We start from the raw sequence: 25,559 nt of genomic DNA on the forward strand, positions 1-25,559 counted from the left end.
TTCTGGAATCACCGTATGTTCTCTAGGCCGAGGTGTGAGTGCTTTCGTGACTCTTGGTTGTTGTCTTTGAATTTGCACCGGTCACTTGAAGGAGTCTTTGCTGTCCTAGCCTGGGTCAAACTAAGCACTGGGAACACGTGGTCATCTGGGTTGGTTTGCCATCCTGAGGTCACAAACTCCAAACTCGAGGTGGTCCTGGCATCCCCCTTCACGGACACAATGTTTCCAAGACAAATTAGACGAATCTGATGAATCCCTCTCTCCAGGAAAGATATTTTTCTGTCTCCTTTCCGGATTTGGGAAGTTTCGAACTTCACCCCTGATCCTGGGACGTTCCCCCAGGTGCCGTCTAGATACGGGCTTACTTTATTTCTATAGGCTGTGCCATTTGTTTGCCTTACATCCTCAGCCCTGGCCTGTTTATTTTTCTTGAAACAGAATTGTAATGTTCTCATTTTCAGCCCACTTCCTTACATGTGGTGTCAAAACACATAATCAATAATCCTTCTACGGCAAGAGGTAGGGGGAGAGAATTTCGATGGAGGCAAACTGAGCACACTAGCCTGGGCGGGCAGCCTTCACGAAGGAACGAAGCCCTGTGGAAAAGGGTGCTTTTCAGCACCCTTGTAGAGCACTTCCAAACAAAGAGACGTAGCCCAAGCGTGACGGGGCTCCATTCCTTCAAGGCTTCCAAGACATCTCTTGGGACACATTAGCATGTACCCGGTGGGCCCCCGTGACGCCAGAGCTATGGAAAGTGAGACTGATCTGCAAAGAATGCCAGGGGCCTAGGAAAGGAGGCATCGAGTCTTCTCTTCAACGTCCTCAAGCCCTCATTCTTGACTTTGGCTGATGCTTAAGGCAGAAGGACCACGTAGGTCTGATAAGGCCCAAGTCCGGCCTCTTGCTTCCAATCAAGTTGCAAGCTTGAATCAGCATGGCCTCCCCATAGACTTGAATAGATGACAACGTTCTCCTCTCGGGGCTTGTCCCTCTATTCTCGCTTCTTGCCAAGGATCCCTTTCTTACCCCTCGAATCAGCGTCTGTTTTATGTCTTCCAGTTTCTGTGTCCGCTTTCTGTTTCTCAAAGCTGTTTCTGGGTATCCCTCCCTGTAATAGCCTAGCCTAGGCCAATCCTCGGTCTGTAACCGTGCGGCCATCTTGGCGGACAGGATCCTCGTGATGTCATAAACAACCTCAAAATTCGAAGTTGTCCTGACAACCTGCGTGCACACAGAGTTTCAGAGCCATCTCAGGCCAGTCCGACTCCTCACCCTTTCCTGGTAGGATAGCTTTCCTTTTTCTCGATTTCTTGTCGGTTTCTGTCTTGCTCCTCGAACTTTGGAAGGCCTGCTACATTCTCTCTAGACACTGGTTTCTGTCCTGTAAGATTATCCTGGGTTTTACCTCTTACATTTTATGTAGATGGCCAAGTGGGTGGACGTTCCCCAGAGAAAGTCCTGGACTCCCTCCCAAGTTGAAGTTGCCCGGGCAGTCCTCTGATGCGCAGTGATCGTGCCATCTCCTAGCACTCTGCCGATTCCACCTTGGCAGGTCCCATGTTTTCCTTCCTTCTTCCTCTGGGGAAGTGTACCAGATGCGTTCATGGATTGTAAAAGCCTCACGGTTCTTTTTCTGGTGCGTATTGATAAGGTGACCTCACCATTGCTACTTAGTTTATGATCCCTGTCCGCACCGTACCATGAAATCTGTATGTCCTAACACTGCCAATGTGATCTGCACCCGTGATGTGAAACAGTGGGGCCTGGGCCGGCCAAGCGGAACGTGGGCACTTACCCGCTCCGCCACAGGGCCGGCCCTGAATTGGACGTTTGGACCAACCTTTTGCCTGAGCTTGGGAACACGTGGGCCTGTTTGCATTATTCGTGAAGGTGATTGGTAGTAACGTCCTGGACGGTAACCTTTTCCGTTGGTGCATGGGTTTAGCAGGCAGCATGTTCTGTGGGTAGTATTCCTCTTCATCTATTTGGAAGGGTCTACCTTTCTGTAGCATCAGTACGCATTTTGAGGTGATTTTCCAGCCTTGGAAGTTCACCCTCTCTAATCTCTTTCAGCCCCAAAGATTTATGCCGTCATTCTGGACCCCATTTTGGATTTTTTTTGCTTTTAGGTGAATTTATTGCCGCAACCCTGCATTAGAACATCCTATATCTTTCCGATTTGCATCCTCATCGATGTAGACTTCCGTGTAGCTTACATCATCTTCCCCTGCGTAAGCCTAATAGCAGGCCCTCACCACACACTTGTGCCTCATCATCTGTTTCACCCTCTCACACCTCCCCGCTTTGTCTCTGGGAACCCCCAATCAAATGTCCCGTGCCACCTGTTCCTGACCGCTTGTTTTTCCTTCTCCTCTTAAGTGAGGTCCTACGGTACTTGCCTTGCTCCCTGGGGCTTGTTTCACTTCCCTAAAACCCTCACAGCCATTCTGGTGGTCACAAGTGGCTGGATTGCATCCTTGGTTCCGGCTGACTGGTATGCCATTGCGTGGCTATAGCCCATCTTCCTTCTGCACTCGTCCCTTGCTGGGCTCCAGGGAGGCTTCCAAGTCTTGGGTAGTGGGAGCGACGCTGTGGTGAACTCAGCGGTGCACATGTCTTTAGGCAGGAGTGTTTCCGAGTTCTTTGGATCAACACGCCGCAGAGGAATAGCTGGATCATATGGGACATGGATTCTTAAAGTTCTGAGGCAGTTCCACACCGCTTGGCGTAGTGGCTGCACCGGTCTGCACTCCCACCAACGGTGCAGGAGGCTTCCCTTCTCTCCACCTCCTCTCTGACACCTGTGGCTTCCTGTCTGCTTCCTTATAGCCATTCTGACCACAGTGAGCTGCTGTGCCCTTGCAGTTTGCATTTGCATTGGCCTGAGACTTCATGACGGTGAACAAGTGTTCATGCACCCGTTGGCCCTCTTTCGATCTTCTTGGCAGAAATCTCTGTTTCCATCTTCTGCCCAGGTTTTCATTGGCTTGTTGTTTTTTTTTTTCTTGTGGGGACGTGCGAGTTGATTGCATCTTTGGGCTTTTCACCCCTTGTCCGATGTGTGGTTTGCAAACATCCTCCCCCAGTCGTTGTGCTATCTTTGCATTCAGTCGATGGTTTCCTTCACTGGGCAGAAGCGTCCGCATTTGACGTGGTCCCGTTGGTTTCTTGTTGACTTGGTTGCCCTGGCCCAGCCGGACTTGCTTCTTCCAAACAGGCGGCTCAGACCGATGGCAAAGAGCACTCTGCCTAGGTCTTCTGCTACAAGGTTCACGGTTTCAAGTCTGCCATTCAAGGCTTTGATCCATTTCAGGTGGTGTGTGTGCCAGGTGTAACATCATGGTGTACTGTCGTTGTGTTCCAGGTGGCTGTGCAGGCTTCCCAGCACCGTTTATGGTAGAGACTCTCCTTTCTCCGCTGTCTCCTCTTGGCTCCCTGGTCGAAAATGGGCTGTCCATGTACGTTTGAGTTGGGCTCTGGGTTCTCGATTCTGTTGCATGGGTCTGTGTGCCTGTTTTGGGGCCCAGACTGTGCCGTCTCGGTACCTAGTGCTTCGTCCTATATGTTGAAATCGGAAAGTGTGCCACGTCCTGCTTTTTTCGTTTTCCTGAGGATTCCTTTGCCTAGTCAGGGTCTCTTGTTGCTGGCTAGAAGCTTTAGGATGCCCTCTTCTGTCTCTGTGGGAAACATTGCTGCAACTTTGACTGGGATTGCATGGAATCCAGAGATTCCTTGCTCCGGTAGGGACGTTTCCAGTGTGTTGCTGCTTCCACTCCTAGATCCTGGAATCTCCTTCTTTCTCCTTGTGTCTTCTTGAATTTCTTTCCCCCAACGTTTGTTAGTTTTCCATTGCCATGGCTTTCACCTGTTTTGCTAAGTTTCTTCATAGAGATCTCATCCTTCTCACTGGCATGCAGTTGTTCACTTTTTCTTTTCAGCTTCAGTTTCTCTATGCTTTGCAACTTTGAATCGGTTTTGCTCTGGCAGAAGTGCATCGCTGAGCTCACATCTGCTGGCAATGCTCCTGTATTTGCTGTGGAAGTCTGGCCCTGGCTAACGTCCCTTCCCATCTGCCTCTACACTACCTCGGACGCCTGCCCCAGAATGCCTGAAGCAGTGGTGAGCAGGCCCACCCGAGGGTCCACCCGGCCCACCCCGGGCCACCGACCCAGAAGGTGCGGACCTCACCGCTGCACCACCGGCCGGCCCCTTTCATGTTCCGTTGGCAACCTGCAGTTGAGGGCAATGGGACTTGAATATGCTACTTGAGCCCAACTCTGGCACTGTGTAGATGAGGCCAGGTTGTTTTTCGGGTCCACTGCGATGTCAGAGGATTGGTCATAATCGTGTCTCTGCTGTCCCGGCAAGCTCCACGGACACACGGTTTCCTGGCCCGCTCGGAGCAGTCTCAAAACTCACCCTTCCCACTTAGCCCAGCCTTGACCTTCGCTGCCGTCTTTTGGCTTGTGAATTTCTCTGCCTTTCAAACGTTCCAGCAGAGTCTGTCTAAAGACGGACATCATCTTTCATTGTGGATTATCCAGGGGTGATTTCTGTTCGCCTTCCATTTTCTGGGACCTTTGTCTCTTTTCCATAGGAGAATCGTCATGGTATTTCTCAGCTATCCCCCTTAGACATGCTTATCAGTCCGTTCCCCTTCATTCCAAGTGATTCATTTTGCATTTCTGGAATCACCGTATGTTCTCTAGGCCGAGGTGTGAGTGCTTTCGTGACTCTTGGTTGTTGTCTTTGAATTTGCACCGGTCACTTGAAGGAGTCTTTGCTGTCCTAGCCTGGGTCAAACTAAGCACTGGGAACACGTGGTCATCTGGGTTGGTTTGCCATCCTGAGGTCACAAACTCCAAACTCGAGGTGGTCCTGGCATCCCCCTTCACGGACACAATGTTTCCAAGACAAATTAGACGAATCTGATGAATCCCTCTCTCCAGGAAAGATATTTTTCTGTCTCCTTTCCGGATTTGGGAAGTTTCGAACTTCACCCCTGATCCTGGGACGTTCCCCCAGGTGCCGTCTAGATACGGGCTTACTTTATTTCTATAGGCTGTGCCATTTGTTTGCCTTACATCCTCAGCCCTGGCCTGTTTATTTTTCTTGAAACAGAATTGTAATGTTCTCATTTTCAGCCCACTTCCTTACATGTGGTGTCAAAACACATAATCAATAATCCTTCTACGGCAAGAGGTAGGGGGAGAGAATTTCGATGGAGGCAAACTGAGCACACTAGCCTGGGCGGGCAGCCTTCACGAAGGAACGAAGCCCTGTGGAAAAGGGTGCTTTTCAGCACCCTTGTAGAGCACTTCCAAACAAAGAGACGTAGCCCAAGCGTGACGGGGCTCCATTCCTTCAAGGCTTCCAAGACATCTCTTGGGACACATTAGCATGTACCCGGTGGGCCCCCGTGACGCCAGAGCTATGGAAAGTGAGACTGATCTGCAAAGAATGCCAGGGGCCTAGGAAAGGAGGCATCGAGTCTTCTCTTCAACGTCCTCAAGCCCTCATTCTTGACTTTGGCTTATGCTTAAGGCAGAAGGACCACGTAGGTCTGATAAGGCCCAAGTCCGGCCTCTTGCTTCCAATCAAGTTGCAAGCTTGAATCAGCATGGCCTCCCCATAGACTTGAATAGATGACAACGTTCTCCTCTCGGGGCTTGTCCCTCTATTCTCGCTTCTTGCCAAGGATCCCTTTCTTACCCCTCGAATCAGCGTCTGTTTTATGTCTTCCAGTTTCTGTGTCCGCTTTCTGTTTCTCAAAGCTGTTTCTGGGTATCCCTCCCTGTAATAGCCTAGCCTAGGCCAATCCTCGGTCTGTAACCGTGCGGCCATCTTGGCGGACAGGATCCTCGTGATGTCATAAACAACCTCAAAATTCGAAGTTGTCCTGACAACCTGCGTGCACACAGAGTTTCAGAGCCATCTCAGGCCAGTCCGACTCCTCACCCTTTCCTGGTAGGATAGCTTTCCTTTTTCTCGATTTCTTGTCGGTTTCTGTCTTGCTCCTCGAACTTTGGAAGGCCTGCTACATTCTCTCTAGACACTGGTTTCTGTCCTGTAAGATTATCCTGGGTTTTACCTCTTACATTTTATGTAGATGGCCAAGTGGGTGGACGTTCCCCAGAGAAAGTCCTGGACTCCCTCCCAAGTTGAAGTTGCCCGGGCAGTCCTCTGATGCGCAGTGATCGTGCCATCTCCTAGCACTCTGCCGATTCCACCTTGGCAGGTCCCATGTTTTCCTTCCTTCTTCCTCTGGGGAAGTGTACCAGATGCGTTCATGGATTGTAAAAGCCTCACGGTTCTTTTTCTGGTGCGTATTGATAAGGTGACCTCACCATTGCTACTTAGTTTATGATCCCTGTCCGCACCGTACCATGAAATCTGTATGTCCTAACACTGCCAATGTGATCTGCACCCGTGATGTGAAACAGTGGGGCCTGGGCCGGCCAAGCGGAACGTGGGCACTTACCCGCTCCGCCACAGGGCCGGCCCTGAATTGGACGTTTGGACCAACCTTTTGCCTGAGCTTGGGAACACGTGGGCCTGTTTGCATTATTCGTGAAGGTGATTGGTAGTAACGTCCTGGACGGTAACCTTTTCCGTTGGTGCATGGGTTTAGCAGGCAGCATGTTCTGTGGGTAGTATTCCTCTTCATCTATTTGGAAGGGTCTACCTTTCTGTAGCATCAGTACGCATTTTGAGGTGATTTTCCAGCCTTGGAAGTTCACCCTCTCTAATCTCTTTCAGCCCCAAAGATTTATGCCGTCATTCTGGACCCCATTTTGGATTTTTTTTGCTTTTAGGTGAATTTATTGCCGCAACCCTGCATTAGAACATCCTATATCTTTCCGATTTGCATCCTCATCGATGTAGACTTCCGTGTAGCTTACATCATCTTCCCCTGCGTAAGCCTAATAGCAGGCCCTCACCACACACTTGTGCCTCATCATCTGTTTCACCCTCTCACACCTCCCCGCTTTGTCTCTGGGAACCCCCAATCAAATGTCCCGTGCCACCTGTTCCTGACCGCTTGTTTTTCCTTCTCCTCTTAAGTGAGGTCCTACGGTACTTGCCTTGCTCCCTGGGGCTTGTTTCACTTCCCTAAAACCCTCACAGCCATTCTGGTGGTCACAAGTGGCTGGATTGCATCCTTGGTTCCGGCTGACTGGTATGCCATTGCGTGGCTATAGCCCATCTTCCTTCTGCACTCGTCCCTTGCTGGGCTCCAGGGAGGCTTCCAAGTCTTGGGTAGTGGGAGCGACGCTGTGGTGAACTCAGCGGTGCACATGTCTTTAGGCAGGAGTGTTTCCGAGTTCTTTGGATCAACACGCCGCAGAGGAATAGCTGGATCATATGGGACATGGATTCTTAAAGTTCTGAGGCAGTTCCACACCGCTTGGCGTAGTGGCTGCACCGGTCTGCACTCCCACCAACGGTGCAGGAGGCTTCCCTTCTCTCCACCTCCTCTCTGACACCTGTGGCTTCCTGTCTGCTTCCTTATAGCCATTCTGACCACAGTGAGCTGCTGTGCCCTTGCAGTTTGCATTTGCATTGGCCTGAGACTTCATGACGGTGAACAAGTGTTCATGCACCCGTTGGCCCTCTTTCGATCTTCTTGGCAGAAATCTCTGTTTCCATCTTCTGCCCAGGTTTTCATTGGCTTGTTGTTTTTTTTTTTCTTGTGGGGACGTGCGAGTTGATTGCATCTTTGGGCTTTTCACCCCTTGTCCGATGTGTGGTTTGCAAACATCCTCCCCCAGTCGTTGTGCTATCTTTGCATTCAGTCGATGGTTTCCTTCACTGGGCAGAAGCGTCCGCATTTGACGTGGTCCCGTTGGTTTCTTGTTGACTTGGTTGCCCTGGCCCAGCCGGACTTGCTTCTTCCAAACAGGCGGCTCAGACCGATGGCAAAGAGCACTCTGCCTAGGTCTTCTGCTACAAGGTTCACGGTTTCAAGTCTGCCATTCAAGGCTTTGATCCATTTCAGGTGGTGTGTGTGCCAGGTGTAACATCATGGTGTACTGTCGTTGTGTTCCAGGTGGCTGTGCAGGCTTCCCAGCACCGTTTATGGTAGAGACTCTCCTTTCTCCGCTGTCTCCTCTTGGCTCCCTGGTCGAAAATGGGCTGTCCATGTACGTTTGAGTTGGGCTCTGGGTTCTCGATTCTGTTGCATGGGTCTGTGTGCCTGTTTTGGGGCCCAGACTGTGCCGTCTCGGTACCTAGTGCTTCGTCCTATATGTTGAAATCGGAAAGTGTGCCACGTCCTGCTTTTTTCGTTTTCCTGAGGATTCCTTTGCCTAGTCAGGGTCTCTTGTTGCTGGCTAGAAGCTTTAGGATGCCCTCTTCTGTCTCTGTGGGAAACATTGCTGCAACTTTGACTGGGATTGCATGGAATCCAGAGATTCCTTGCTCCGGTAGGGACGTTTCCAGTGTGTTGCTGCTTCCACTCCTAGATCCTGGAATCTCCTTCTTTCTCCTTGTGTCTTCTTGAATTTCTTTCCCCCAACGTTTGTTAGTTTTCCATTGCCATGGCTTTCACCTGTTTTGCTAAGTTTCTTCATAGAGATCTCATCCTTCTCACTGGCATGCAGTTGTTCACTTTTTCTTTTCAGCTTCAGTTTCTCTATGCTTTGCAACTTTGAATCGGTTTTGCTCTGGCAGAAGTGCATCGCTGAGCTCACATCTGCTGGCAATGCTCCTGTATTTGCTGTGGAAGTCTGGCCCTGGCTAACGTCCCTTCCCATCTGCCTCTACACTACCTCGGACGCCTGCCCCAGAATGCCTGAAGCAGTGGTGAGCAGGCCCACCCGAGGGTCCACCCGGCCCACCCCGGGCCACCGACCCAGAAGGTGCGGACCTCACCGCTGCACCACCGGCCGGCCCCTTTCATGTTCCGTTGGCAACCTGCAGTTGAGGGCAATGGGACTTGAATATGCTACTTGAGCCCAACTCTGGCACTGTGTAGATGAGGCCAGGTTGTTTTTCGGGTCCACTGCGATGTCAGAGGATTGGTCATAATCGTGTCTCTGCTGTCCCGGCAAGCTCCACGGACACACGGTTTCCTGGCCCGCTCGGAGCAGTCTCATAGCTCACCCTTCCCACTTAGCCCAGCCTTGACCTTCGCTGCCGTCTTTTGGCTTGTGAATTTCTCTGCCTTTCAAACGTTCCAGCAGAGTCTGTCTAAAGACGGACATCATCTTTCATTGTGGATTATCCAGGGGTGATTTCTGTTCGCCTTCCATTTTCTGGGACCTTTGTCTCTTTTCCATAGGAGAATCGTCATGGTATTTCTCAGCTATCCCCCTTAGACATGCTTATCAGTCCGTTCCCCTTCATTCCAAGTGATTCATTTTGCATTTCTGGAATCACCGTATGTTCTCTAGGCCGAGGTGTGAGTGCTTTCGTGACTCTTGGTTGTTGTCTTTGAATTTGCACCGGTCACTTGAAGGAGTCTTTGCTGTCCTAGCCTGGGTCAAACTAAGCACTGGGAACACGTGGTCATCTGGGTTGGTTTGCCATCCTGAGGTCACAAACTCCAAACTCGAGGTGGTCCTGGCATCCCCCTTCACGGACACAATGTTTCCAAGACAAATTAGACGAATCTGATGAATCCCTCTCTCCAGGAAAGATATTTTTCTGTCTCCTTTCCGGATTTGGGAAGTTTCGAACTTCACCCCTGATCCTGGGACGTTCCCCCAGGTGCCGTCTAGATACGGGCTTACTTTATTTCTATAGGCTGTGCCATTTGTTTGCCTTACATCCTCAGCCCTGGCCTGTTTATTTTTCTTGAAACAGAATTGTAATGTTCTCATTTTCAGCCCACTTCCTTACATGTGGTGTCAAAACACATAATCAATAATCCTTCTACGGCAAGAGGTAGGGGGAGAGAATTTCGATGGAGGCAAACTGAGCACACTAGCCTGGGCGGGCAGCCTTCACGAAGGAACGAAGCCCTGTGGAAAAGGGTGCTTTTCAGCACCCTTGTAGAGCACTTCCAAACAAAGAGACGTAGCCCAAGCGTGACGGGGCTCCATTCCTTCAAGGCTTCCAAGACATCTCTTGGGACACATTAGCATGTACCCGGTGGGCCCCCATGACGCCAGAGCTATGGAAAGTGAGACTGATCTGCAAAGAATGCCAGGGGCCTAGGAAAGGAGGCATCGAGTCTTCTCTTCAACGTCCTCAAGCCCTCATTCTTGACTTTGGCTGATGCTTAAGGCAGAAGGACCACGTAGGTCTGATAAGGCCCAAGTCCGGCCTCTTGCTTCCAATCAAGTTGCAAGCTTGAATCAGCATGGCCTCCCCATAGACTTGAATAGATGACAACGTTCTCCTCTCGGGGCTTGTCCCTCTATTCTCGCTTCTTGCCAAGGATCCCTTTCTTACCCCTCGAATCAGCGTCTGTTTTATGTCTTCCAGTTTCTGTGTCCGCTTTCTGTTTCTCAAAGCTGTTTCTGGGTATCCCTCCCTGTAATAGCCTAGCCTAGGCCAATCCTCGGTCTGTAACCGTGCGGCCATCTTGGCGGACAGGATCCTCGTGATGTCATAAACAACCTCAAAATTCGAAGTTGTCCTGACAACCTGCGTGCACACAGAGTTTCAGAGCCATCTCAGGCCAGTCCGACTCCTCACCCTTTCCTGGTAGGATAGCTTTCCTTTTTCTCGATTTCTTGTCGGTTTCTGTCTTGCTCCTCGAACTTTGGAAGGCCTGCTACATTCTCTCTAGACACTGGTTTCTGTCCTGTAAGATTATCCTGGGTTTTACCTCTTACATTTTATGTAGATGGCCAAGTGGGTGGACGTTCCCCAGAGAAAGTCCTGGACTCCCTCCCAAGTTGAAGTTGCCCGGGCAGTCCTCTGATGCGCAGTGATCGTGCCATCTCCTAGCACTCTGCCGATTCCACCTTGGCAGGTCCCATGTTTTCCTTCCTTCTTCCTCTGGGGAAGTGTACCAGATGCGTTCATGGATTGTAAAAGCCTCACGGTTCTTTTTCTGGTGCGTATTGATAAGGTGACCTCACCATTGCTACTTAGTTTATGATCCCTGTCCGCACCGTACCATGAAATCTGTATGTCCTAACACTGCCAATGTGATCTGCACCCGTGATGTGAAACAGTGGGGCCTGGGCCGGCCAAGCGGAACGTGGGCACTTACCCGCTCCGCCACAGGGCCGGCCCTGAATTGGACGTTTGGACCAACCTTTTGCCTGAGCTTGGGAACACGTGGGCCTGTTTGCATTATTCGTGAAGGTGATTGGTAGTAACGTCCTGGACGGTAACCTTTTCCGTTGGTGCATGGGTTTAGCAGGCAGCATGTTCTGTGGGTAGTATTCCTCTTCATCTATTTGGAAGGGTCTACCTTTCTGTAGCATCAGTACGCATTTTGAGGTGATTTTCCAGCCTTGGAAGTTCACCCTCTCTAATCTCTTTCAGCCCCAAAGATTTATGCCGTCATTCTGGACCCCATTTTGGATTTTTTTTGCTTTTAGGTGAATTTATTGCCGCAACCCTGCATTAGAACATCCTATATCTTTCCGATTTGCATCCTCATCGATGTAGACTTCCGTGTAGCTTACATCATCTTCCCCTGCGTAAGCCTAATAGCAGGCCCTCACCACACACTTGTGCCTCATCATCTGTTTCACCCTCTCACACCTCCCCGCTTTGTCTCTGGGAACCCCCAATCAAATGTCCCGTGCCACCTGTTCCTGACCGCTTGTTTTTCCTTCTCCTCTTAAGTGAGGTCCTACGGTACTTGCCTTGCTCCCTGGGGCTTGTTTCACTTCCCTAAAACCCTCACAGCCATTCTGGTGGTCACAAGTGGCTGGATTGCATCCTTGGTTCCGGCTGACTGGTATGCCATTGCGTGGCTATAGCCCATCTTCCTTCTGCACTCGTCCCTTGCTGGGCTCCAGGGAGGCTTCCAAGTCTTGGGTAGTGGGAGCGACGCTGTGGTGAACTCAGCGGTGCACATGTCTTTAGGCAGGAGTGTTTCCGAGTTCTTTGGATCAACACGCCGCAGAGGAATAGCTGGATCATATGGGACATGGATTCTTAAAGTTCTGAGGCAGTTCCACACCGCTTGGCGTAGTGGCTGCACCGGTCTGCACTCCCACCAACGGTGCAGGAGGCTTCCCTTCTCTCCACCTCCTCTCTGACACCTGTGGCTTCCTGTCTGCTTCCTTATAGCCATTCTGACCACAGTGAGCTGCTGTGCCCTTGCAGTTTGCATTTGCATTGGCCTGAGACTTCATGACGGTGAACAAGTGTTCATGCACCCGTTGGCCCTCTTTCGATCTTCTTGGCAGAAATCTCTGTTTCCATCTTCTGCCCAGGTTTTCATTGGCTTGTTGTTTTTTTTTTTCTTGTGGGGACGTGCGAGTTGATTGCATCTTTGGGCTTTTCACCCCTTGTCCGATGTGTGGTTTGCAAACATCCTCCCCCAGTCGTTGTGCTATCTTTGCATTCAGTCGATGGTTTCCTTCACTGGGCAGAAGCGTCCGCATTTGACGTGGTCCCGTTGGTTTCTTGTTGACTTGGTTGCCCTGGCCCAGCCGGACTTGCTTCTTCCAAACAGGCGGCTCAGACCGATGGCAAAGAGCACTCTGCCTAGGTCTTCTGCTACAAGGTTCACGGTTTCAAGTCTGCCATTCAAGGCTTTGATCCATTTCAGGTGGTGTGTGTGCCAGGTGTAACATCATGGTGTACTGTCGTTGTGTTCCAGGTGGCTGTGCAGGCTTCCCAGCACCGTTTATGGTAGAGACTCTCCTTTCTCCGCTGTCTCCTCTTGGCTCCCTGGTCGAAAATGGGCTGTCCATGTACGTTTGAGTTGGGCTCTGGGTTCTCGATTCTGTTGCATGGGTCTGTGTGCCTGTTTTGGGGCCCAGACTGTGCCGTCTCGGTACCTAGTGCTTCGTCCTATATGTTGAAATCGGAAAGTGTGCCACGTCCTGCTTTTTTCGTTTTCCTGAGGATTCCTTTGCCTAGTCAGGGTCTCTTGTTGCTGGCTAGAAGCTTTAGGATGCCCTCTTCTGTCTCTGTGGGAAACATTGCTGCAACTTTGACTGGGATTGCATGGAATCCAGAGATTCCTTGCTCCGGTAGGGACGTTTCCAGTGTGTTGCTGCTTCCACTCCTAGATCCTGGAATCTCCTTCTTTCTCCTTGTGTCTTCTTGAATTTCTTTCCCCCAACGTTTGTTAGTTTTCCATTGCCATGGCTTTCACCTGTTTTGCTAAGTTTCTTCATAGAGATCTCATCCTTCTCACTGGCATGCAGTTGTTCACTTTTTCTTTTCAGCTTCAGTTTCTCTATGCTTTGCAACTTTGAATCGGTTTTGCTCTGGCAGAAGTGCATCGCTGAGCTCACATCTGCTGGCAATGCTCCTGTATTTGCTGTGGAAGTCTGGCCCTGGCTAACGTCCCTTCCCATCTGCCTCTACACTACCTCGGACGCCTGCCCCAGAATGCCTGAAGCAGTGGTGAGCAGGCCCACCCGAGGGTCCACCCGGCCCACCCCGGGCCACCGACCCAGAAGGTGCGGACCTCACCGCTGCACCACCGGCCGGCCCCTTTCATGTTCCGTTGGCAACCTGCAGTTGAGGGCAATGGGACTTGAATATGCTACTTGAGCCCAACTCTGGCACTGTGTAGATGAGGCCAGGTTGTTTTTCGGGTCCACTGCGATGTCAGAGGATTGGTCATAATCGTGTCTCTGCTGTCCCGGCAAGCTCCACGGACACACGGTTTCCTGGCCCGCTCGGAGCAGTCTCATAGCTCACCCTTCCCACTTAGCCCAGCCTTGACCTTCGCTGCCGTCTTTTGGCTTGTGAATTTCTCTGCCTTTCAAACGTTCCAGCAGAGTCTGTCTAAAGACGGACATCATCTTTCATTGTGGATTATCCAGGGGTGATTTCTGTTCGCCTTCCATTTTCTGGGACCTTTGTCTCTTTTCCATAGGAGAATCGTCATGGTATTTCTCAGCTATCCCCCTTAGACATGCTTATCAGTCCGTTCCCCTTCATTCCAAGTGATTCATTTTGCATTTCTGGAATCACCGTATGTTCTCTAGGCCGAGGTGTGAGTGCTTTCGTGACTCTTGGTTGTTGTCTTTGAATTTGCACCGGTCACTTGAAGGAGTCTTTGCTGTCCTAGCCTGGGTCAAACTAAGCACTGGGAACACGTCGTCATCTGGGTTGGTTTGCCATCCTGAGGTCACAAACTCCAAACTCGAGGTGGTCCTGGCATCCCCCTTCACGGACACAATGTTTCCAAGACAAATTAGACGAATCTGATGAATCCCTCTCTCCAGGAAAGATATTTTTCTGTCTCCTTTCCGGATTTGGGAAGTTTCGAACTTCACCCCTGATCCTGGGACGTTCCCCCAGGTGCCGTCTAGATACGGGCTTACTTTATTTCTATAGGCTGTGCCATTTGTTTGCCTTACATCCTCAGCCCTGGCCTGTTTATTTTTCTTGAAACAGAATTGTAATGTTCTCATTTTCAGCCCACTTCCTTACATGTGGTGTCAAAACACATAATCAATAATCCTTCTACGGCAAGAGGTAGGGGGAGAGAATTTCGATGGAGGCAAACTGAGCACACTAGCCTGGGCGGGCAGCCTTCACGAAGGAACGAAGCCCTGTGGAAAAGGGTGCTTTTCAGCACCCTTGTAGAGCACTTCCAAACAAAGAGACGTAGCCCAAGCGTGACGGGGCTCCATTCCTTCAAGGCTTCCAAGACATCTCTTGGGACACATTAGCATGTACCCGGTGGGCCCCCGTGACGCCAGAGCTATGGAAAGTGAGACTGATCTGCAAAGAATGCCAGGGGCCTAGGAAAGGAGGCATCGAGTCTTCTCTTCAACGTCCTCAAGCCCTCATTCTTGACTTTGGCTGATGCTTAAGGCAGAAGGACCACGTAGGTCTGATAAGGCCCAAGTCCGGCCTCTTGCTTCCAATCAAGTTGCAAGCTTGAATCAGCATGGCCTCCCCATAGACTTGAATAGATGACAACGTTCTCCTCTCGGGGCTTGTCCCTCTATTCTCGCTTCTTGCCAAGGATCCCTTTCTTACCCCTCGAATCAGCGTCTGTTTTATGTCTTCCAGTTTCTGTGTCCGCTTTCTGTTTCTCAAAGCTGTTTCTGGGTATCCCTCCCTGTAATAGCCTAGCCTAGGCCAATCCTCGGTCTGTAACCGTGCGGCCATCTTGGCGGACAGGATCCTCGTGATGTCATAAACAACCTCAAAATTCGAAGTTGTCCTGACAACCTGCGTGCACACAGAGTTTCAGAGCCATCTCAGGCCAGTCCGACTCCTCACCCTTTCCTGGTAGGATAGCTTTCCTTTTTCTCGATTTCTTGTCGGTTTCTGTCTTGCTCCTCGAACTTTGGAAGGCCTGCTACATTCTCTCTAGACACTGGTTTCTGTCCTGTAAGATTATCCTGGGTTTTACCTCTTACATTTTATGTAGATGGCCAAGTGGGTGGACGTTCCCCAGAGAAAGTCCTGGACTCCCTCCCAAGTTGAAGTTGCCCGGGCAGTCCTCTGATGCGCAGTGATCGTGCCATCTCCTAGCACTCTGCCGATTCCACCTTGGCAGGTCCCATGTTTTCCTTCCTTCTTCCTCTGGGGAAGTGTACCAGATGCGTTCATGGATTGTAAAAGCCTCACGGTTCTTTTTCTGGTGCGTATTGATAAGGTGACCTCACCATTGCTACTTAGTTTATGATCCCTGTCCGCACCGTACCATGAAATCTGTATGTCCTAACACTGCCAATGTGATCTGCACCCGTGATGTGAAACAGTGGGGCCTGGGCCGGCCAAGCGGAACGTGGGCACTTACCCGCTCCGCCACAGGGCCGGCCCTGAATTGGACGTTTGGACCAACCTTTTGCCTGAGCTTGGGAACACGTGGGCCTGTTTGCATTATTCGTGAAGGTGATTGGTAGTAACGTCCTGGACGGTAACCTTTTCCGTTGGTGCATGGGTTTAGCAGGCAGCATGTTCTGTGGGTAGTATTCCTCTTCATCTATTTGGAAGGGTCTACCTTTCTGTAGCATCAGTACGCATTTTGAGGTGATTTTCCAGCCTTGGAAGTTCACCCTCTCTAATCTCTTTCAGCCCCAAAGATTTATGCCGTCATTCTGGACCCCATTTTGGATTTTTTTTGCTTTTAGGTGAATTTATTGCCGCAACCCTGCATTAGAACATCCTATATCTTTCCGATTTGCATCCTCATCGATGTAGACTTCCGTGTAGCTTACATCATCTTCCCCTGCGTAAGCCTAATAGCAGGCCCTCACCACACACTTGTGCCTCATCATCTGTTTCACCCTCTCACACCTCCCCGCTTTGTCTCTGGGAACCCCCAATCAAATGTCCCGTGCCACCTGTTCCTGACCGCTTGTTTTTCCTTCTCCTCTTAAGTGAGGTCCTACGGTACTTGCCTTGCTCCCTGGGGCTTGTTTCACTTCCCTAAAACCCTCACAGCCATTCTGGTGGTCACAAGTGGCTGGATTGCATCCTTGGTTCCGGCTGACTGGTATGCCATTGCGTGGCTATAGCCCATCTTCCTTCTGCACTCGTCCCTTGCTGGGCTCCAGGGAGGCTTCCAAGTCTTGGGTAGTGGGAGCGACGCTGTGGTGAACTCAGCGGTGCACATGTCTTTAGGCAGGAGTGTTTCCGAGTTCTTTGGATCAACACGCCGCAGAGGAATAGCTGGATCATATGGGACATGGATTCTTAAAGTTCTGAGGCAGTTCCACACCGCTTGGCGTAGTGGCTGCACCGGTCTGCACTCCCACCAACGGTGCAGGAGGCTTCCCTTCTCTCCACCTCCTCTCTGACACCTGTGGCTTCCTGTCTGCTTCCTTATAGCCATTCTGACCACAGTGAGCTGCTGTGCCCTTGCAGTTTGCATTTGCATTGGCCTGAGACTTCATGACGGTGAACAAGTGTTCATGCACCCGTTGGCCCTCTTTCGATCTTCTTGGCAGAAATCTCTGTTTCCATCTTCTGCCCAGGTTTTCATTGGCTTGTTGTTTTTTTTTTTCTTGTGGGGACGTGCGAGTTGATTGCATCTTTGGGCTTTTCACCCCTTGTCCGATGTGTGGTTTGCAAACATCCTCCCCCAGTCGTTGTGCTATCTTTGCATTCAGTCGATGGTTTCCTTCACTGGGCAGAAGCGTCCGCATTTGACGTGGTCCCGTTGGTTTCTTGTTGACTTGGTTGCCCTGGCCCAGCCGGACTTGCTTCTTCCAAACAGGCGGCTCAGACCGATGGCAAAGAGCACTCTGCCTAGGTCTTCTGCTACAAGGTTCACGGTTTCAAGTCTGCCATTCAAGGCTTTGATCCATTTCAGGTGGTGTGTGTGCCAGGTGTAACATCATGGTGTACTGTCGTTGTGTTCCAGGTGGCTGTGCAGGCTTCCCAGCACCGTTTATGGTAGAGACTCTCCTTTCTCCGCTGTCTCCTCTTGGCTCCCTGGTCGAAAATGGGCTGTCCATGTACGTTTGAGTTGGGCTCTGGGTTCTCGATTCTGTTGCATGGGTCTGTGTGCCTGTTTTGGGGCCCAGACTGTGCCGTCTCGGTACCTAGTGCTTCGTCCTATATGTTGAAATCGGAAAGTGTGCCACGTCCTGCTTTTTTCGTTTTCCTGAGGATTCCTTTGCCTAGTCAGGGTCTCTTGTTGCTGGCTAGAAGCTTTAGGATGCCCTCTTCTGTCTCTGTGGGAAACATTGCTGCAACTTTGACTGGGATTGCATGGAATCCAGAGATTCCTTGCTCCGGTAGGGACGTTTCCAGTGTGTTGCTGCTTCCACTCCTAGATCCTGGAATCTCCTTCTTTCTCCTTGTGTCTTCTTGAATTTCTTTCCCCCAACGTTTGTTAGTTTTCCATTGCCATGGCTTTCACCTGTTTTGCTAAGTTTCTTCATAGAGATCTCATCCTTCTCACTGGCATGCAGTTGTTCACTTTTTCTTTTCAGCTTCAGTTTCTCTATGCTTTGCAACTTTGAATCGGTTTTGCTCTGGCAGAAGTGCATCGCTGAGCTCACATCTGCTGGCAATGCTCCTGTATTTGCTGTGGAAGTCTGGCCCTGGCTAACGTCCCTTCCCATCTGCCTCTACACTACCTCGGACGCCTGCCCCAGAATGCCTGAAGCAGTGGTGAGCAGGCCCACCCGAGGGTCCACCCGGCCCACCCCGGGCCACCGACCCAGAAGGTGCGGACCTCACCGCTGCACCACCGGCCGGCCCCTTTCATGTTCCGTTGGCAACCTGCAGTTGAGGGCAATGGGACTTGAATATGCTACTTGAGCCCAACTCTGGCACTGTGTAGATGAGGCCAGGTTGTTTTTCGGGTCCACTGCGATGTCAGAGGATTGGTCATAATCGTGTCTCTGCTGTCCCGGCAAGCTCCACGGACACACGGTTTCCTGGCCCGCTCGGAGCAGTCTCATAGCTCACCCTTCCCACTTAGCCCAGCCTTGACCTTCGCTGCCGTCTTTTGGCTTGTGAATTTCTCTGCCTTTCAAACGTTCCAGCAGAGTCTGTCTAAAGACGGACATCATCTTTCATTGTGGATTATCCAGGGGTGATTTCTGTTCGCCTTCCATTTTCTGGGACCTTTGTCTCTTTTCCATAGGAGAATCGTCATGGTATTTCTCAGCTATCCCCCTTAGACATGCTTATCAGTCCGTTCCCCTTCATTCCAAGTGATTCATTTTGCATTTCTGGAATCACCGTATGTTCTCTAGGCCGAGGTGTGAGTGCTTTCGTGACTCTTGGTTGTTGTCTTTGAATTTGCACCGGTCACTTGAAGGAGTCTTTGCTGTCCTAGCCTGGGTCAAACTAAGCACTGGGAACACGTGGTCATCTGGGTTGGTTTGCCATCCTGAGGTCACAAACTCCAAACTCGAGGTGGTCCTGGCATCCCCCTTCACGGACACAATGTTTCCAAGACAAATTAGACGAATCTGATGAATCCCTCTCTCCAGGAAAGATATTTTTCTGTCTCCTTTCCGGATTTGGGAAGTTTCGAACTTCACCCCTGATCCTGGGATGTTCCCCCAGGTGCCGTCTAGATACGGGCTTACTTTATTTCTATAGGCTGTGCCATTTGTTTGCCTTACATCCTCAGCCCTGGCCTGTTTATTTTTCTTGAAACAGAATTGTAATGTTCTCATTTTCAGCCCACTTCCTTACATGTGGTGTCAAAACACATAATCAATAATCCTTCTACGGCAAGAGGTAGGGGGAGAGAATTTCGATGGAGGCAAACTGAGCACACTAGCCTGGGCGGGCAGCCTTCACGAAGGAACGAAGCCCTGTGGAAAAGGGTGCTTTTCAGCACCCTTGTAGAGCACTTCCAAACAAAGAGACGTAGCCCAAGCGTGACGGGGCTCCATTCCTTCAAGGCTTCCAAGACATCTCTTGGGACACATTAGCATGTACCCGGTGGGCCCCCGTGACGCCAGAGCTATGGAAAGTGAGACTGATCTGCAAAGAATGCCAGGGGCCTAGGAAAGGAGGCATCGAGTCTTCTCTTCAACGTCCTCAAGCCCTCATTCTTGACTTTGGCTTATGCTTAAGGCAGAAGGACCACGTAGGTCTGATAAGGCCCAAGTCCGGCCTCTTGCTTCCAATCAAGTTGCAAGCTTGAATCAGCATGGCCTCCCCATAGACTTGAATAGATGACAACGTTCTCCTCTCGGGGCTTGTCCCTCTATTCTCGCTTCTTGCCAAGGATCCCTTTCTTACCCCTCGAATCAGCGTCTGTTTTATGTCTTCCAGTTTCTGTGTCCGCTTTCTGTTTCTCAAAGCTGTTTCTGGGTATCCCTCCCTGTAATAGCCTAGCCTAGGCCAATCCTCGGTCTGTAACCGTGCGGCCATCTTGGCGGACAGGATCCTCGTGATGTCATAAACAACCTCAAAATTCGAAGTTGTCCTGACAACCTGCGTGCACACAGAGTTTCAGAGCCATCTCAGGCCAGTCCGACTCCTCACCCTTTCCTGGTAGGATAGCTTTCCTTTTTCTCGATTTCTTGTCGGTTTCTGTCTTGCTCCTCGAACTTTGGAAGGCCTGCTACATTCTCTCTAGACACTGGTTTCTGTCCTGTAAGATTATCCTGGGTTTTACCTCTTACATTTTATGTAGATGGCCAAGTGGGTGGACGTTCCCCAGAGAAAGTCCTGGACTCCCTCCCAAGTTGAAGTTGCCCGGGCAGTCCTCTGATGCGCAGTGATCGTGCCATCTCCTAGCACTCTGCCGATTCCACCTTGGCAGGTCCCATGTTTTCCTTCCTTCTTCCTCTGGGGAAGTGTACCAGATGCGTTCATGGATTGTAAAAGCCTCACGGTTCTTTTTCTGGTGCGTATTGATAAGGTGACCTCACCATTGCTACTTAGTTTATGATCCCTGTCCGCACCGTACCATGAAATCTGTATGTCCTAACACTGCCAATGTGATCTGCACCCGTGATGTGAAACAGTGGGGCCTGGGCCGGCCAAGCGGAACGTGGGCACTTACCCGCTCCGCCACAGGGCCGGCCCTGAATTGGACGTTTGGACCAACCTTTTGCCTGAGCTTGGGAACACGTGGGCCTGTTTGCATTATTCGTGAAGGTGATTGGTAGTAACGTCCTGGACGGTAACCTTTTCCGTTGGTGCATGGGTTTAGCAGGCAGCATGTTCTGTGGGTAGTATTCCTCTTCATCTATTTGGAAGGGTCTACCTTTCTGTAGCATCAGTACGCATTTTGAGGTGATTTTCCAGCCTTGGAAGTTCACCCTCTCTAATCTCTTTCAGCCCCAAAGATTTATGCCGTCATTCTGGACCCCATTTTGGATTTTTTTTGCTTTTAGGTGAATTTATTGCCGCAACCCTGCATTAGAACATCCTATATCTTTCCGATTTGCATCCTCATCGATGTAGACTTCCGTGTAGCTTACATCATCTTCCCCTGCGTAAGCCTAATAGCAGGCCCTCACCACACACTTGTGCCTCATCATCTGTTTCACCCTCTCACACCTCCCCGCTTTGTCTCTGGGAACCCCCAATCAAATGTCCCGTGCCACCTGTTCCTGACCGCTTGTTTTTCCTTCTCCTCTTAAGTGAGGTCCTACGGTACTTGCCTTGCTCCCTGGGGCTTGTTTCACTTCCCTAAAACCCTCACAGCCATTCTGGTGGTCACAAGTGGCTGGATTGCATCCTTGGTTCCGGCTGACTGGTATGCCATTGCGTGGCTATAGCCCATCTTCCTTCTGCACTCGTCCCTTGCTGGGCTCCAGGGAGGCTTCCAAGTCTTGGGTAGTGGGAGCGACGCTGTGGTGAACTCAGCGGTGCACATGTCTTTAGGCAGGAGTGTTTCCGAGTTCTTTGGATCAACACGCCGCAGAGGAATAGCTGGATCATATGGGACATGGATTCTTAAAGTTCTGAGGCAGTTCCACACCGCTTGGCGTAGTGGCTGCACCGGTCTGCACTCCCACCAACGGTGCAGGAGGCTTCCCTTCTCTCCACCTCCTCTCTGACACCTGTGGCTTCCTGTCTGCTTCCTTATAGCCATTCTGACCACAGTGAGCTGCTGTGCCCTTGCAGTTTGCATTTGCATTGGCCTGAGACTTCATGACGGTGAACAAGTGTTCATGCACCCGTTGGCCCTCTTTCGATCTTCTTGGCAGAAATCTCTGTTTCCATCTTCTGCCCAGGTTTTCATTGGCTTGTTGTTTTTTTTTTTCTTGTGGGGACGTGCGAGTTGATTGCATCTTTGGGCTTTTCACCCCTTGTCCGATGTGTGGTTTGCAAACATCCTCCCCCAGTCGTTGTGCTATCTTTGCATTCAGTCGATGGTTTCCTTCACTGGGCAGAAGCGTCCGCATTTGACGTGGTCCCGTTGGTTTCTTGTTGACTTGGTTGCCCTGGCCCAGCCGGACTTGCTTCTTCCAAACAGGCGGCTCAGACCGATGGCAAAGAGCACTCTGCCTAGGTCTTCTGCTACAAGGTTCACGGTTTCAAGTCTGCCATTCAAGGCTTTGATCCATTTCAGGTGGTGTGTGTGCCAGGTGTAACATCATGGTGTACTGTCGTTGTGTTCCAGGTGGCTGTGCAGGCTTCCCAGCACCGTTTATGGTAGAGACTCTCCTTTCTCCGCTGTCTCCTCTTGGCTCCCTGGTCGAAAATGGGCTGTCCATGTACGTTTGAGTTGGGCTCTGGGTTCTCGATTCTGTTGCATGGGTCTGTGTGCCTGTTTTGGGGCCCAGACTGTGCCGTCTCGGTACCTAGTGCTTCGTCCTATATGTTGAAATCGGAAAGTGTGCCACGTCCTGCTTTTTTCGTTTTCCTGAGGATTCCTTTGCCTAGTCAGGGTCTCTTGTTGCTGGCTAGAAGCTTTAGGATGCCCTCTTCTGTCTCTGTGGGAAACATTGCTGCAACTTTGACTGGGATTGCATGGAATCCAGAGATTCCTTGCTCCGGTAGGGACGTTTCCAGTGTGTTGCTGCTTCCACTCCTAGATCCTGGAATCTCCTTCTTTCTCCTTGTGTCTTCTTGAATTTCTTTCCCCCAACGTTTGTTAGTTTTCCATTGCCATGGCTTTCACCTGTTTTGCTAAGTTTCTTCATAGAGATCTCATCCTTCTCACTGGCATGCAGTTGTTCACTTTTTCTTTTCAGCTTCAGTTTCTCTATGCTTTGCAACTTTGAATCGGTTTTGCTCTGGCAGAAGTGCATCGCTGAGCTCACATCTGCTGGCAATGCTCCTGTATTTGCTGTGGAAGTCTGGCCCTGGCTAACGTCCCTTCCCATCTGCCTCTACACTACCTCGGACGCCTGCCCCAGAATGCCTGAAGCAGTGGTGAGCAGGCCCACCCGAGGGTCCACCCGGCCCACCCCGGGCCACCGACCCAGAAGGTGCGGACCTCACCGCTGCACCACCGGCCGGCCCCTTTCATGTTCCGTTGGCAACCTGCAGTTGAGGGCAATGGGACTTGAATATGCTACTTGAGCCCAACTCTGGCACTGTGTAGATGAGGCCAGGTTGTTTTTCGGGTCCACTGCGATGTCAGAGGATTGGTCATAATCGTGTCTCTGCTGTCCCGGCAAGCTCCACGGACACACGGTTTCCTGGCCCGCTCGGAGCAGTCTCATAGCTCACCCTTCCCACTTAGCCCAGCCTTGACCTTCGCTGCCGTCTTTTGGCTTGTGAATTTCTCTGCCTTTCAAACGTTCCAGCAGAGTCTGTCTAAAGACGGACATCATCTTTCATTGTGGATTATCCAGGGGTGATTTCTGTTCGCCTTCCATTTTCTGGGACCTTTGTCTCTTTTCCATAGGAGAATCGTCATGGTATTTCTCAGCTATCCCCCTTAGACATGCTTATCAGTCCGTTCCCCTTCATTCCAAGTGATTCATTTTGCATTTCTGGAATCACCGTATGTTCTCTAGGCCGAGGTGTGAGTGCTTTCGTGACTCTTGGTTGTTGTCTTTGAATTTGCACCGGTCACTTGAAGGAGTCTTTGCTGTCCTAGCCTGGGTCAAACTAAGCACTGGGAACACGTGGTCATCTGGGTTGGTTTGCCATCCTGAGGTCACAAACTCCAAACTCGAGGTGGTCCTGGCATCCCCCTTCACGGACACAATGTTTCCAAGACAAATTAGACGAATCTGATGAATCCCTCTCTCCAGGAAAGATATTTTTCTGTCTCCTTTCCGGATTTGGGAAGTTTCGAACTTCACCCCTGATCCTGGGACGTTCCCCCAGGTGCCGTCTAGATACGGGCTTACTTTATTTCTATAGGCTGTGCCATTTGTTTGCCTTACATCCTCAGCCCTGGCCTGTTTATTTTTCTTGAAACAGAATTGTAATGTTCTCATTTTCAGCCCACTTCCTTACATGTGGTGTCAAAACACATAATCAATAATCCTTCTACGGCAAGAGGTAGGGGGAGAGAATTTCGATGGAGGCAAACTGAGCACACTAGCCTGGGCGGGCAGCCTTCACGAAGGAACGAAGCCCTGTGGAAAAGGGTGCTTTTCAGCACCCTTGTAGAGCACTTCCAAACAAAGAGACGTAGCCCAAGCGTGACGGGGCTCCATTCCTTCAAGGCTTCCAAGACATCTCTTGGGACACATTAGCATGTACCCGGTGGGCCCCCGTGACGCCAGAGCTATGGAAAGTGAGACTGATCTGCAAAGAATGCCAGGGGCCTAGGAAAGGAGGCATCGAGTCTTCTCTTCAACGTCCTCAAGCCCTCATTCTTGACTTTGGCTGATGCTTAAGGCAGAAGGACCACGTAGGTCTGATAAGGCCCAAGTCCGGCCTCTTGCTTCCAATCAAGTTGCAAGCTTGAATCAGCATGGCCTCCCCATAGACTTGAATAGATGACAACGTTCTCCTCTCGGGGCTTGTCCCTCTATTCTCGCTTCTTGCCAAGGATCCCTTTCTTACCCCTCGAATCAGCGTCTGTTTTATGTCTTCCAGTTTCTGTGTCCGCTTTCTGTTTCTCAAAGCTGTTTCTGGGTATCCCTCCCTGTAATAGCCTAGCCTAGGCCAATCCTCGGTCTGTAACCGTGCGGCCATCTTGGCGGACAGGATCCTCGTGATGTCATAAACAACCTCAAAATTCGAAGTTGTCCTGACAACCTGCGTGCACACAGAGTTTCAGAGCCATCTCAGGCCAGTCCGACTCCTCACCCTTTCCTGGTAGGATAGCTTTCCTTTTTCTCGATTTCTTGTCGGTTTCTGTCTTGCTCCTCGAACTTTGGAAGGCCTGCTACATTCTCTCTAGACACTGGTTTCTGTCCTGTAAGATTATCCTGGGTTTTACCTCTTACATTTTATGTAGATGGCCAAGTGGGTGGACGTTCCCCAGAGAAAGTCCTGGACTCCCTCCCAAGTTGAAGTTGCCCGGGCAGTCCTCTGATGCGCAGTGATCGTGCCATCTCCTAGCACTCTGCCGATTCCACCTTGGCAGGTCCCATGTTTTCCTTCCTTCTTCCTCTGGGGAAGTGTACCAGATGCGTTCATGGATTGTAAAAGCCTCACGGTTCTTTTTCTGGTGCGTATTGATAAGGTGACCTCACCATTGCTACTTAGTTTATGATCCCTGTCCGCACCGTACCATGAAATCTGTATGTCCTAACACTGCCAATGTGATCTGCACCCGTGATGTGAAACAGTGGGGCCTGGGCCGGCCAAGCGGAACGTGGGCACTTACCCGCTCCGCCACAGGGCCGGCCCTGAATTGGACGTTTGGACCAACCTTTTGCCTGAGCTTGGCAACACGTGGGCCTGTTTGCATTATTCGTGAAGGTGATTGGTAGTAACATCCTGGACGGTAACCTTTTCCGTTGGTGCATGGGTTTAGCAGGCAGCATGTTCTGTGGGTAGTATTCCTCTTCATCTATTTGGAAGGGTCTACCTTTCTGTAGCATCAGTACGCATTTTGAGGTGATTTTCCAGCCTTGGAAGTTCACCCTCTCTAATCTCTTTCAGCCCCAAAGCTTTATGCCGTCATTCTGGACCCCATTTTGGATTTTTTTTGCTTT

This window comes from Equus asinus, chromosome 20 (assembly GCF_041296235.1).
Source record: "Equus asinus isolate D_3611 breed Donkey chromosome 20, EquAss-T2T_v2, whole genome shotgun sequence".
NCBI lineage: Eukaryota > Metazoa > Chordata > Mammalia > Perissodactyla > Equidae > Equus > Equus asinus.